A 15346-nucleotide genomic window follows, 5' to 3' on the forward strand; every position below is an offset into this window, starting at 1 on the left:
CTCAAAATTAATCTGACAAACTAATATTAGAGCAAGTGTTTCTTCTCACCAGTAAAATAGAAGTGTTGTCTCACCTCATCCCCCTGTCTGTAATTGGAGTGTCACTATTTTTCTATTTTATTGGCTTCAGATTTAGAATGACAGCTTACCTTCATACGTTTCCTGTTGGTAGGGTTTATTTTAACAGCATTCAGTATTGATAGAAACTTTTAAAAAATATGGGTGTGATGGGATGATTGAAGGCATTTGCCACATATATAAACCAATAAATTGCTTAGTGTTTCAGAATTGGGGTAGTAGTTTCCTTTGTAGTAGTCCATGTAGTAATGCTGTTGTCAGCGCCTGTGTTAATTTCCAAGTTCAACAGACTTAAATAGTTACAGGCTTTTATTTTGCCTCAAAGGTATTTGTAAGGGGTAGCTAAAGGGAAAGGGGAGGAAGAAGAGCAAGCCTAATTTAAATTAGCAAATATCATTTTCTGCCTGACATTTGACCTGTTTTGTATTTTCCTCTTTTGGGCATTTTTGTCTTGGAATTAAGACATGGCATTTGGGGTTGGAGCCAGCTGCGATTCTTGCAGTGGAGCTGTTCTGCAATACTGCTTATTCCTTGGGTAAATAGTGTGTGAGTAAATTTCTCTATCTTTGCTATGGTAGTAATACCAAAACTTGCTGCAGAAGTGAATTGCACTGGTGGGAGCCATTGCTTGATTTTTCCAAAGGCTGAAGTGTTCTGTGATTTTGGGGGTTTGGTTTTGGTGGGTTTTTGCCATCCTCCTCTGTTTGTCCATAATACGGATGGTATCGGTGCAAGCTTCCCACAGTTCCCTAATGGTATGTCTCTTCCTTTGGGGAATCATTCTGAGACTGAAAGGGAGGTTTTTCAGTTTCTTTGCTTCTCTGAGCTTGTTAACCAAGATGTTAACTCCGTGTGGGGCCTCTCCAGTAGCACCAAGGCTGAGACCACACACTGTTTTCCCATAGGTCACTGTGGATGGGCAGTAGGTAGCAACAACTTTTGGCTGGAATTGAACTGGCACATGTGAAACATTTTAATCCGGATAAGAGTTTATGCCACTCCTCCCTACCCCCTCTGTCTTTTCCCAAGAAGCTGGAGCTGTTTGCCATGTTTGAGTGCCAAAAGGATCCTTTGTCTCTTTGGGAACTGAGGCAGACGTGCTAGGGTAGCTGATATGTAGAATAAAGGATGGGAGAGCTGATGTAAGGGGGAAGCAGCTGTACTTTGCTGAACTACATTTGAAGCCACAGTTTATTAGGTGATGTTTCTGTAATGCCAATCTTATGATTATCATATTTGGTTTTAGGTTAAACTGAGCTGTGTGCTTTACAGGATCATCCCCTCAAAACCCCCCAAAACTCTTCATTCTTCCACGCTTCAGTATTCAGTTACAAATTTGGCTTATTTGGAAGGCTCTTAGGTAAGGTGTGGGGGAGGGGAAAGGTTACAGGTTCTTGATTTGAGAATAGACTAAAGATGCTAAAACAGTGTCTGAAGAATTAAAGTTTACAAGTCTGACTTTTGAAGCCTTTTAAAAAAGCCATAGGAATTTCACCTTATTAAAGCAAGGCATACAAAGATGGGTTGTTTTGGCTTTTTGTTCCTTTGGGGCTTTTTATGTTGTTTTGCTTTTTTTTGCAGTTTCTTTTGCAAGAGAGAAACTACACAAAGAAAACGCCTTAAATGGATTGTATGGGAAATACTGCCATTTGCAAATAATAAAATGCTTTTTTTCCCCCTACATCTTCAGATTATTGATCTCATAGTTACAAAACACTACAACTGTTTTTATCTGCTTTTTGACTTAGTGATGTCCTACTTGAGTGTTCTTGGTAATGACTTCTCATACTTATCTTTTGAATTCCCTCTAACCTGCAGGGCTCACGTAGCAGAAATAATGCACGTGAAGTGACAATGTCAGAAGCAATTACTTACTGATGTATGTTGTGCAGTAATTATTCTTTCTGAATTTCTTGACAACGCTTTTGGATTTGTGGTTTGTAGTCAAGTGTAGAACGTTAACTCTGGGAGGCATAAAATATTGTTGCACAGAGAAACTATCGAGCATTCCAACACAAACTGATGAATGATGCAGAATTTACTTGGAGTGCTTCTGCTCAAGGCTTGTTTCTTAGTCTTTCCAGGAAAATGCTACTTTGCTTATGGCTTCATGGGCAAGAGACCTTTAGTTTCAAACTTTCCTGTAGAAGTGTAGAATATTGCCTTTTTTATTTAGTATTTTGGGTTTTACTGGTTGTATGATCAGCCACAGTTGGGTACAATGTGTACTTCTGTATGGAGTCATTTACGTATTGATGCTGAAGCATCTTGAGAAAGAAACTTTATTGCATTGCATGGATAAGTGATCTGCAGACAGATAATATGGCAGTCATAAGCAACTTTTTCATTTTCAGATATAGCAGTATTTCAGTGTGTTTGAGTGAGTGAGGAAAAAAGGTTGGATTTAGAGAAACATGTTCTTTCAGCATGACTTCAGGTGAGTTTGGAAAAGCTTTTTTTCTGCTGCTTGTGTTGCACTCTGTTGCAGAAATATGTGGTCAGAGATCTCGAGGTTGATGCAATGTGCTGATCTGTGCATTGCTTCCATCCTCTGCAAGCATACATTTTTTATGAGCTATTCTACTATTTGCATATATTACTTACTCCTCTTTAACTTGCTGTTTTCAGCAAGCTCCCTTACCAGCTGTTGTTCCTGGTTTTGCTCCCCAAGCCCAGCACTGTCCTTCTGAGTTGTCTTCAGAATTGCACTGGGGAGGAGAGCAGTCCCTTAAGTTAACAAGGTCAGTGCCAGCTCTAGCCAGCATGAGACAATCATGTCTCATTCTGGTTTTTTTATGTGTGTAGTCTGGGAGCTTGAAGTGTGAAATAACTCATTCAAAAGTTTTGCTGAACGCTGGTAAAATTTCTATTTATCAGTATCTTGCTCATTTCTGAGAATGAATATGGCAGAGATTTTATGGCAGCCCAGGCCAATCTAACTATAGGTTGCCGTAGTCTCCCTTTCCCTGTCCTTGCTGCAGTCATGTGCTCCTGCCTCCTTCCCTTGCATGAGGACTAGCTAGTCCTATTGGATGTGGTTCAGTGCAGCAGGTTCCAGGGAGCACCAGGCCTTGGTGTGAGGAAAGAGGCTGGTGATGTGCAGCCATTGATTAAATTGGCATAGGTGCCCTGAAGCACAGCTCTATTGGGGGCCATATTCAAAAAGTTCTTTAGGTTGGAATCCATGTGAATGATCTGCAGAACACTGACCTGACCTCTAAGGGGTTTGTGATCCAGAGGGCACAAGTTGCTTACGCTCTGTGAGGTTGCTTTAACACTGCAAGGTCATTGCAGGCAGTGAGCACTGGATAGAAGTCCCAGTGTTCACGTCTTCCCAGGAAGTGTGCTCAGGATCCATGAACTGACCTTCCCTATGCAGAGGTCTGCCCTCGCATGTGTTAGTAGCCTTAAGAATGGCTGCCATTTCACAGGTGAGGCCTTATAAACAGGGCCTAATCTCAGCTTGGAAAATAAAGAAACCTGGAGGTATCCACTGAATGAGGTGAATTGATGGTTCTTTTAAGAATTCATTCCATGAATAGTCCTGAGTCTATTATGCATGGGTGACAAAGTGTGCTCTGGGAAGTACTTGTGTGGTGTGTATATGTGGGGTATTTGGGGTTTTTTATTTGTGTGTCTTTTTTTCCCTTTCCTTCATATAAAGTCTTCCACAGTTAAAACTGTATGTAGCATAATGTTTGGTTTTCCTCAAGCTCGACCAGGGAAGGGATTTAACTCATAATCTTGATTCTGTGGAACCATGAGCCATCATCTTTGTTTATGACTTTGAACAAAGAGTGATACACAGTTGTAAGTGGTTAACTTGGACCTGTGACTTGTGTTTTCAGGACTGAATAAAAGTACTGAACTTTGTTCTTCTTGTTCTAATTAGATCTTCATATTGAAAACATTTTTTTTTTTAACCAGACATGTTATCGTGCCTCATGGAGAAGAAAGGTAAGCTTGATATGGTACGTGTAAAAGGAAGAAGGCTCGAGATAAGTGGTTGGTGAGATGATAAGGAAGGATATAGTCAGAGCTAAGATAAAATTCAGGTTGTCATATCCGTTGACCAAACTTGTCAGCACATCTGATTAATTTTCTGGTATTAGAAATAAATTCTATTTTAAAAATAGGCAAAAACCATCAAGCAACTTGATGACTTTCTTACAGCGCTTTTTTTTGGGGGGGGGGGGGGGGGGGGGGGGGGGGGCAGTCCGTACTAAGGCAGGTTACTGCAAAACACTGTTTTCAAAGGTTAGATAACAAAGTGAAACATACTGATCAGGACTTGTATACTAAGATGGTTGTATAGCTGAACTTTTTGTATTTTGTTGACCTCTGATGTCATTGGAACCTGCTTAGAAGGCTTCATGTGTATTTTAAAATACAGGTTTCCTCTTCAGTGCAAAACCGCAGTGGTATCCCAAGAAGAATACAAATACTTTGTTAAAGGATTGGACAGATGCTTCAATAATATTTGGTACTTGTGCTTTTATACAGACATGTTTCCATTGGTCCTCAGAGCTGGAGGGCAATGGGAGCGCAAAAAGTAGGGACATTTAACTGGATGGGACATGTCATTGTAAAAGGAGATCCACAGTGGTTCAGGAGGGTTGCCCGAGATGGTTTGTGCTTCTGTTTGCTCAGGCTTTCCTGAAGCAGCCTCACTGGGTCTGCCAATCTTAGAAGGGCATGAGGACAACAGCTGATTTCTGTATTAAATATACTTAAAACAAGCTTGTCTCCACTTGTGTTTTAGATTTCTAGTACACGTAAAAGAATTGTGTTCTATTCTGAAGATAACCCACCCTTTTCCTTTCTTAGCCGTCTCCTGTTGTGTGTATTTCACATGTATTGTGTAATGGCAGTGGCACCCCCCCAACCCCCATGGCTGGGATCACGCCTGTCATTGTAATTTTGAGTGCTGCTTCTCTTGTTTAGTTGGAAACAGACCTAAATATCTTTCTGTAAGTCTTTCTGCTGTGGCTAAAGCACAGAAGTCGTTCAGTAAAACAATTCTGTTTTTAAGAACACTTCCTTGAAAATTTGTCAGGCAGTCTTGATCAAAATACATTGTGTCCATCTGCTTTCCTGTGTTACATGCAGAGTAGTAAAAAAATATATATATTAAAATAAAAAGGTTTAGGATGCTTTTAAAGATGCAAGCTGAGGACTTTGAGAGGTTTTCTTGTTTGTTTTTTTAAAAAGCTGCCTTACATTCTTGATTGTTTCTTCTGCCACTTCCCTGCCCCACCTCTTCCCGCCTTCCTTGAAGCGGTACCAGAAAAATAAAAACAAAAGCTTTTGGTTTCCTGACCTTATAATCACAGAATGCAGATGTCCTCAGCTGTTTTTCTGTGGTGCTTTAAATTCATTGTTGCAGCGTCTGAAACTATTCCAGAGTGTGTGTGGCAATATGTTTTGTTATCAACTAGAGGAATGCTGAAACTTAACTGAAGAATGGATACCTATTAATTCCTAAATTTTCATTTGCCATAGAGGGCTTGGAAGAATTTATGCTCTCAAAGCAATGGATGGTCAAGAGATTATTTGTATCCAGTGGAGTTTACACTATATATCCACTTAGTGAAATGAACTCTTCTCTCTTTTTTTTTTTTTTTTTTTTTTAAGTTCACAGTGAGGCTCTTTGTGGTACAGTTCTTGAAACACTGCAGTTCTTGAATTCTGGAATGCAAAAGAGAACGGGAAAAGAACAGGATCTTTTACCGTCGGCAGGTTAGGGTTAACTTGTCTCTTTGTCCTTCTCGTCTTTTTAGTAACTGCAGTAGGAAGAATTATATCGTCCATTGAACGTTCAAATGTATGTTGTACACTGAAGGGAATGCGTTCTCATGGGATTGGCATAAGGGATTGTTGCAAGCAAGTTTGGGTTCCCTAGATGACAAACAGGCTAAAAACAAAAAATTAGAGCCTTTCATCACTCTGGTTATTTTCTTCCTCTTCTCTCTACTTCCTCTAAAGAAGTCCTTTAACTTTTACAGATGAAGGATGGCATCTCATCCAACATACATTTCAGTTGCACCTAAATAGAGAGCAGTATGTCCACAACACGTATTTACACCTTTGTTTTAGAAAGGCAGACAGTGGAATTCCTTTGCCTTTGAGCTCTTTTGTCAGGGAAAGTAGGACAGTAACTTGCATAAAGAAGTTTATAGAGGAAGTCCCAGATGTGAAAATCATAGGCTGTAGGTCTGTTACAAATGCAATGGAATGGCAGCCGCTAGTGACAGTGGTTGAAGCCCCTGATTCATTAGAGACAGTGAATGAAACCCCTGATTCCAGTTGCTTAAACAGCGGTGCTGCAATAAAATGAATGGCATTCTGAAGATTTTATCATATGGATAACCTGATCCACTTTAAAAATGGTTAAAGTCCCAATTCCAGTAACAAATTAACTGGTCTAACCACCACTTCAGCTTGCACTATGCCTGATGGTCTTGCCAGTGGGGGCAGGGGGGATAGAAGTGCAGGACAGAGGGTTTATGTGTTTCAGAATAAAAAGTAAGAATTCTTTTTTTGTGTATATCCAAGGAAGAGGTTTGCTGGGGAAGGGAGTCCTCTCTAATGAGAAATACGTGCAGTTCTGCTTAAGAAGGAGGAACTGGAAGGAAGGAAATAAGTCATAACTTGAAGGCATTTGTCCATTGACGGAGTGGCTGTTTGCTTACAGATTTGGCAGCTGCAGCTTTTCTTGAATCATGGTTTTTATTCTAAGAATTCTTGTTTAATGAATTTCTTACCTTAGTCTGCCAAACTTTGGATGTTTATTTCCTACATTGTAAAGGTGTGGGTCTGGGGTTGTTGTTTGGGTTGGTTTTTTGTTTTTTTCAGTTTTGAGTGGTTTACTATTTCTTAACAAAGGAATTGGAGAAACTTACTGGTTTTTTTTTTTTTTTAAATAAACTTTGGCTAATTATTAGTATATTAATAGCTCTCTAGCTATGTATTGAAATGATTTTTCTTTAGTATTAGAAAACGGGTTTCTGAAAAATCAGAATGGTTATTGCTCTCCAGAAGACTAGATCTGGGTTTTTTGCCTTCTCCCCCTTGTCTGGTTTTTGTTTTTTTTTTTTTTTTTTTTTAAGGGCTAGAATGAAGGGCTTGCCATCTCATTTCACATCTAGTATGGTACAAGCCATATAATTTAGTTACTTGTTTGATTATCCCAGTTTTGCTCTTAAGACTTGGAAATAGAATATTTGACCGTTTCCATTGGCAAGTGGAAATATGGCAAGTCTTACTTTTAACAGAACTCTTTTGCCTTTGACTCTAAGACACTGGCTTTTGGCTTGACTGTCTTTCCATGCCTACATGCATCTTAAGCACCTGGATTTGCTTTTACAGTGTAACCAAGTCAACTGTTGGTCATCTATCAGACTAATCAAGAAGTCCTCAAATCTCTCGGTGTACGTACCACCTCTTTCCCACAGTGCCCCTCTCCCCCCACGTTGCTCTCACTTGCTCCATACTTTCATCCTTTCTACAGTGTGGATTCCAGAAGTATGTGCACTATCTGTTTTGCCAGCCAACTGTTTTTATTTAGAATTGGACCATGATTTTAGAGCTGGAGTAATTTTATATTCGGTAAATGTAATTGTTTACCTTAATATCTATAGCCTTATTGTGTGTACTGAGGATGATTGCTGGCTGAACTGGGAATCCTTCTGCTGCTTATGACATTAGCTGCTGGTTTTATATTAACTTAATTCTAAATGGGTTGTGGACTGCTGCTGTTTTTGTATCTTTGGAAACAATTCAGACTTTTTTCCTATTCCTTTGGCAGGCATGTTATTGCAGTTACTCTGTTTTCATCCAAAACCCAAGAATGAGAAAGATTGTTTTCAAAATGTCCTACGATGTCCATTTTCACCTAACTGTGGCTTTGTGCTTTATTGTATTTTTTTAATTGAAAGCAGGATAGAATTAGGCTGTTCTCTGGATAGTGTTTATAATTCATGCACTGTTGAATCCCTGTGTTGACTGACTTCTGACTTGCAACCCACACTTGGGAAAACTTCTGCTCTTTGGCTGTCATGGTCAGCTCAGTCTCAAGCCCCCACCCTGCACAAGTTGGGATGACTCCCAGCATTGCAAGATTCTTTGAACTGTGGTGTAGAAAGTGCAGAGATAAAGGGTGTGACTATAGGGTTCTATAGGGTCTTCTGAATCCTATGTTCAGCTTCTCCAACATGCTGCATAGCACAGGAAAGCTGCCTGAAGTGTATGGCTCAGTTTCTGTTGCTGGTACAGATTCTCATTGTTCTTGTTCATTTGTTTAATTACAGCAATATGACTGTTTCATGTTGAAGCTGTTACATATTTATTTCATTAAGACACTCATTTTAGTGGCACCAGGAATTGCATATACAGCCTCTCTATGCTAAAAGATTCCTATAAGAGTGTCCTTATGTGGAAAATATAAAGTTAATGTTTTGATTGCATGCTATCTAATATTTTTTATTTGAAGATGGGGTGTATACAATAAATGTACACCAAGACTGAATGAGTTGAATGAGTAACAAGAATTTAAAGGAAGAAGCTGTTTGGCAGGGTGGAAGCAGCAAACCACTTAATCAGAATCAGTAGAGCTTTCTGTATGTCTTTGTTTTGTAATTGTTTTGTAATTATTTTGAGCAGATCAGCAGACTCAATGAACAAACAAAGATGGCAGTATTAATGATTCTTTAAAATCAGTGTTGTACAATCATTCAGTTCTTTTATTGGGCACTTTTTCTGATAACTAGGGTAACTTATTCTGACTTGCTTTTTATTGTCATAGAAGGAAAGTTGAGCTAGACTCTACCTCTGAAATAGCTGCTCAAAGACTTTTTTTCTAGCTAGTATGCAGGGAGAAGTTCCTGTACAGTTCTTAGTCTTGCATAATTTTTAGAGTTGCAGCACTGCAGTCACTTTCTAAAAGCTAAAACCAAATAGTGAATTGACAGCATATACAAAAGGCTGTGATTCAGTTTCAAAAAGTTTGGTTTGCAAAGTGTCCCTGGCTTTTTTTTTTTTTTTTTTTTTTTAAATCAAGTTTGCCCTTTCTAATTAAGGACAACTTAAGCCACACAGTACTGTTCTCTACTAGATAGAACTTTATTACATGAATGGAAACTCTTCATGACAGGGTGTGGGTTACAAAGTAGAATGATGATGTATTGAAGAGAGAAAAAACCTAGGGGTAGAAGCATACTTATAAAGAACCAAACTACTCAGCAGGGAAAATTGAATTGTTACAATTATGTAAAAGTTTTCTTGGAAATTTGCAAGCTATCCATCTGGATATGTGTATAAGCTATCTGAGAGGACATATATGATTGGTAGGCATAGCTTGAGTTTACAGCGCATGTGTTACAAGGTCTCAGTACAGGTCTAGCTTGTTTCATGACCACACATGAAGGTTTGACAGGAAATATGTTACTACTTAACATGGTTACATGCACCTAATAATAGTGACAGCAACCATAAATTGCACTGCCCTGAGGCTGAGGTTGTAAACAGAACGTTGCAAATGGCATAGTCAAAAAAGGGAAGGGAATGGAGCGAGAGGTGTGTGTCTGTGGTAGTAGGGTTTAAGTCTGAATTTCCAGCCCTTTAAAAAGATCTTGTCTTCCTCTTCTGTTTTGTTGAGAATTCAAAATTTCATCTTTTTCACTTACAGTAAATCTACATTCCAGTTGAAACTTGTAATTGTTTATATATTAGGGGGACGTCATAAGTAATTGAAACTACAAGTTGTACAACCTAAACATTTTTCTTATTACTGTGGTGGGAAGACTTCCTCCCCGCTCCCCCCCCCCCCCCCCCCCATTTCCTGAAAAGGAATATGGAAGGCAGTGAATCAGATTTTTCTCTCGGTAGATCAGGAGAGAGCTAAAATTAGACCTTCAGAATTCATACTTTTATTCCCCCCGCCCTTTCTTTTCCTGAAGAAAGCTTGGCAGATAGCGTTTTGCACATTACTGAATTGAGGAATGTTTTAGTTCATTCTAGTTTCTGTAACATTATTTTTTCTCTGTATAATCTTGTAGAAAAGTGGTATCCATTGATATGGGTAGTTTTATGCAGATACTTCCAAAGCAATGCTGTCCTGCACAGGTTGGAAACTCCATGTAGTATCTCTAAGTTTGTAAGTCCTAATTCTCATCAGACCAAGACACAGACGCAGCTGTCTTCTGCTTACAGGTTGAGCAGCAAGAAAAGTAATACAAAGAGCAGGGAGGAGCATAAAAATGAGAGCCAGAGAGGTTTCCTGCATGTGCTACAAGTCTACATTGTGATAAGGCTTATGTTCAGTATTAGGTGACTCAGTAAGATATCACTCAATAAAATGAGGTGTAGTTGTTAGTTTAAAGGAAGGATACTTGGACTGTATGCATTAGCTGTTCTAATGTGCTTATAATTAGGAAGTCCAAATTACAGACACGTAGGCCAGCATCATTTAAGGTGGTATAAATAATGTTAGAACTGGAAGTCTGTCAGGCCTTATGGTTCCATACACTGCAAATTGTATTAGATAGCTGTGAGAGGAGTGGTGTGAGCTTCAACGCAGCTGTGAAAAGTGGCTGGTTTCAACTGGCTGGAACAAAAATGTTCCAACTAAATGTAATGTGTTTCAGCTCTTTGGTCATCTTGAGCAGGTTTGTAGTTTCCGTTATGCATGCAATACAGTCCGTAAAGTTCAGTTTACTGAAGAGATGTGAGAGGGAGAGGTTGGAGAGTTACCTGCCTCTTATGTGAGGTTTAATCTGGTCAGTACCGAGCGTACCTCACTCAAGTGAGACTGCTGTGGAGCTGAGCTCTGCCTGCCACGGGAAGAGCTGGGCCAAGCCGGCAGTTTTGGTAGCAGCAGCGTTCAATGTCCTGGACATCCCTCAGCCAAGGAGACTGCTTCAGAGGTTATGCCTAGCTGGTGACTTCCCTTCTGATAAGCAAGCTTACTCTAAGAACTTAAGTCTTTTATGCATGTCTTTTTAAATTACACAGTAACAAATAAGGAGAGAGCAATATAGGACTGTAATGAGGCTGACTGCCTACATAGCGTTACAGTGTGAATAGCTTGTTTTTGCCACAGTTCAGATGGATAAAATCTTTTCAAGTCACTGATTGCTGTAGCATCTTTGCTCCTTTTCCACCCTGTGGTGGAGTCTTAGAGGGTTGGTGACGTCTGAAAGAAGGGAGAGGAAGGAAGGGGCATTACTGAAACCAGATGGTGGTTGCTGGTGTTGAAAAAAATCTATTACCCGGCATGGCAGGAGCCAGCAGGTGACAAGCTGGGCCTCAGGAGGAGCAGCGGCTTTTGGGGTTATTCAGCTACCCACGGAGGTTATTAAAACTCTGCTATAGTCCCATGTTTTCTTCAGTCCACTAGTTTAAGAACCTCGGTGTCTATGGTTTACTCTTTGCTTCCCTCCTGTTCTGGGGGATCTGTATAAGCTAATTAAGCTGTTTGTGTGGACATGGGCTAAACTAGATTAGTGAAACATTAATCTTTGTTTACCTCTTCTTGATTATTTCTTTATTTTTAATCCAAATCGTTTCACTGATCCTATTTTGAGTGGGATGCCACAGATAGTGTTTTTTCCAATGACAAAGAAATTCTGAGATTCTCTGTTTCACTGCCATTCCTTTGCTGGGTGCAGCACAAGGTCTCATTCTAAACTGTCGTTTGTGGATTTGTACAGTGCCTGGTAAAATGTTGTTTCTCTATGCTTTTATGATATCATTTTCATTACAAAATACAGTGGGATTCTTACTGTTTTGAAGGTTTGATATTGAGAAGCACGTTGGCCTGAAACTTCCTAAAGTATTCCTGTTTTTTTTTTTTTCCCTTTTTCCTGGAATTTTGCATGTTTCTGGATTTTATATGTTGTATGACAGTTCCTGACAAATAATCTTATAGTTGTAGCTATTTGATTACTGTTTCTAATTTAAATCCAAATTAGTTGGAAGTTTGTTGTCAGTGGGGTGGTTTACGTCGTCTTTTTTGAGAGGTTTTCGTATGTTGTGATAAACAGCTGAGTGATAATGTGTATGTGAGAATCATCAAATGTGTTTGAAAGGCCTCCTTAGTCTTTAGCAGGCAAAGCCATATTCCATTTAAAAAGAAAAAAAATCCTTTTATATCGAACTTGCACAAAAGAAAGAAATTATTTACAGAGAAATCATGTTTGAAGGCCTCTTTATTGTAACTCAGATCAATAAGGAAAGTACTTTCTAGCCGTCACTTCTGCTAGAGGAGAGAAACCTTGTGAAAAGCATGATCTGATGATGATAGCAGTTCTTTGGTAGTTGTTAAGTATGGGAACTTGTACTCACTCTGAAACTTGTGGGATACATCGTATTTTTATCAGTTTATCTTCTCTTATGTCTTCATTTTCTCAGTTCTAGAATAAAACTTTGTCCATTTTTGCTGATGGGTTTGTCTCCTGCATTTGTTAAACCAGCTCTTGTCTTTGTTTTTTTATGAAAACTATTTCAATTAGTACTGAATTAATCAGATGTCTAATTCACACAGAGACAGATCTGTTTCAAGAGTTATTTTTGCCTGCTGGAGATGTGCTGCGGTTGGTATTTTGCTCGAGCAGGGTGTTTGAGGCTTCTAACCGATCATAAATTTAGAAATTTAGGGTTAATTGCTTTTTGACTCTGCATATAAGCAAATATATTGTTTGTGGATTTTCACCCCTGCCCCCTGTCTGTTGATAGCTACCTGGTGACAACCACTAGCTGCTTAGTGGGAGAAGTGAAGGGGGAGCCTAGCCAATGGACTTGCTGGTGCTTAGGTTCTCATTAGTTGTAATGGCAAGAAAACAGGGTGGCCAGTGTCCTGGAGTTGCACAGATCACCTCTCTGTTCCTGGGTTGAACTTTCCAGATGTTGTTGGTGAGCTGTCACTTGAGATTCCCTGCCCTGTCAGAATTTTTGGAAGTCAGCATTGCCCAATCTGAAGGTCCAGTGGTTTGTTGTATTACAAGCATGAAGGCTCTTACAAAAAGAGGTAGCTAGAGATGGACGACTGTGCTGCTGTGAAAGAAAAAATGAACATCAGTCACATGGGAGTCACCATGACAAATATGATATCAGAGCAGTGTAGCTCTAGGAAAGAAGTGTAATATGGAGGCACTCTGGCAAGAGCAGTGTCTGTGCAACAGCTGAATTGTTTGATGAATTACAGGAAGGCATGTAAGTGTTGCCTTATGTTTCTGTCTGGAGCAGGACGCGGTGGGTTTCCAGAAATAATTTCAGTACTTTCATTGAATTATAGGCAGACTGCAGGTCTAAAAAATTTAAGTGTGCGTTGGAGAGAATGTCTCTTGGTAGATCAGGCAAGGCTTCTTAAAATATATAAGCATCCGGTCAGTGGTGGTTTGCCTTTTTTTTTTTTTTTTTTTTTTTTTTATACGAAGGAAAGACCAGCATCATGTATTTTGCAATATTAATCGTCTTGGTGAAAAGGTCTTCAAGTCACAGATTTTCTTCTTATTTCCAGAATATACATGACCTTGCACATAGGTGAACACAGTGATTGCAGTGTGTGGTTTCCAAGTTCAGGACAAAATTTGGCCTTCAGATATTTTCTCCCTTATATGTATGTGGAAGAAAAAAAAAAAACAGGAACAAAACAGCTTAGTAAATGTCTGAGGTTTTTCCTCAGTTATCTAAAAGTTGACATTACATCATCTGCACAGATGTAAATATAGAAAACAGTAGGTGTGTTAAATCTCCTGACTCATTTTTAAAACCTCTTTTACAGAGGACTGTCTTTACTTGAGTGTATGTTTGTGACAGTAAATAGAGATGTGTCATTATGTCCATTTTTCTTTCTCTTTCTGGGATCTTGGAAGTTTCTTTAAATTCTTATTTTTATCTTTTAAGGTTGTTTTTAGCTCTTGCAGAAATGCTGTTATGTTTTCTGTCATTGACTCTGTTCTTTCCCAGGATGGTTATATTTCAGTGAAGTTGTGTTCCATTTTTTTCCTATCTCTCCCTCTCTCTATACATGTTTCAGATTTTCCCAAATATGCATTTTTGTCTCTCAGGACAGTGGTATTATTGAACAAAGTAATAAATAATGTAGCTGAGTGGTTTTGCATGAAAATTAGCTGAGCTGCTGATTTTTCAGACAAACAGGAAAAACAGTCCCTCCTTTAATTTGAGTGCTAAAACCCAAAGGATTAGTAAAATAGATGTGAATATTTTGTGGATTGTGAGACCTGTCCTAGGTCCTGATCCAGGATAAGTTCCCTGTTTGAGGTAATATTTAAGACTTAGTTTAAACAAAATCCAGAGTTACGTGACTTCTCAACTGTCAAAGGACTTTGTAAGCATTCCATGGAAATTGAGTTTTGTTTGGTGTAATGTGTTTGTTAGGTTCTTTATTGTCTATAGGCAGTGTTATAACTATCTCTGTGTATGGCTACTTTGTGGAGGTAAATGTTGTATGAAATAAATATTCTAAGTTAGCTTAGAAGTTGAAATTTAAGTATTACTGTAAAAGTGCAGAACAAACCCAACCAATTCTGAAAGCAATTTCTATTGCCCTGTAATTGCTGCATGTAAGAAAACAAGTGAGGAGCTGAAGTGTGTTTTCTCTTTTGCAGGTGTTGCTGAAATAGTTTGATTTATTTAAAACATATGATTTCATGCAATTGTGCCTGATTGTTAGTGCAGCTGTCAACAGCTGCATGCTCATTTAGCTAATTGCATTCTAGTAAGATAGCTAAGCTTATTTTAAGATATGCAGTTGTGTGCTTTTTTTTTAAAGCAACTAGACACGTTCAGAAGATTTACTGCAGAAAGTTCTGTGCTATCACAATGAACAATCATTGCTGTAGAGGAAATTTGAGAGCTTATGAACAAGACTCTATCAGCCAGTCTAGTGTATGGAGAGCATCTGTGAAAAGCTGGAGCATGCTACTTAAATTCATATAGTTCTAAAGGTCCTGAAATGGCCTTGTCCTTGGCATTAGTTTCATCATCTGCTCTTTGGGAATATTTTATAGTTTAACATGTAAAACTTCCATTTAACAAACAACGAATTCCTATTGCTGCATCAGTATTCTGGTTGCGTATACAGGAACTGTGAGCTTCTGTTACATACTGATCATCTCCTTCAAGAAATATGTACCTGAAATGAGAAATTTGTATAAAGTGGTATATGTATAAAAAGCATATTAGGAGAGTAGACTATCTATTATGCATGCTAATTCTGTATAGAATACTTGTATGTTTTTTACTGGTA

At 38.8% G+C, this 15346-nt stretch overlaps 1 protein-coding gene across 4 annotated transcripts in view; it reads left to right on the forward strand.

Moving 5' to 3' along the window:
* Positions 1-15346, forward strand: part of DENND5A (DENN domain containing 5A) — a 69042-nt gene that overhangs the window by 5018 nt on the left and 48678 nt on the right. The window lies entirely within an intron of this gene.

This window comes from Pelecanus crispus, chromosome 6 (genome assembly GCF_030463565.1).
Source record: "Pelecanus crispus isolate bPelCri1 chromosome 6, bPelCri1.pri, whole genome shotgun sequence".
In the NCBI taxonomy this organism is placed as follows: Eukaryota; Metazoa; Chordata; class Aves; order Pelecaniformes; family Pelecanidae; genus Pelecanus; species Pelecanus crispus.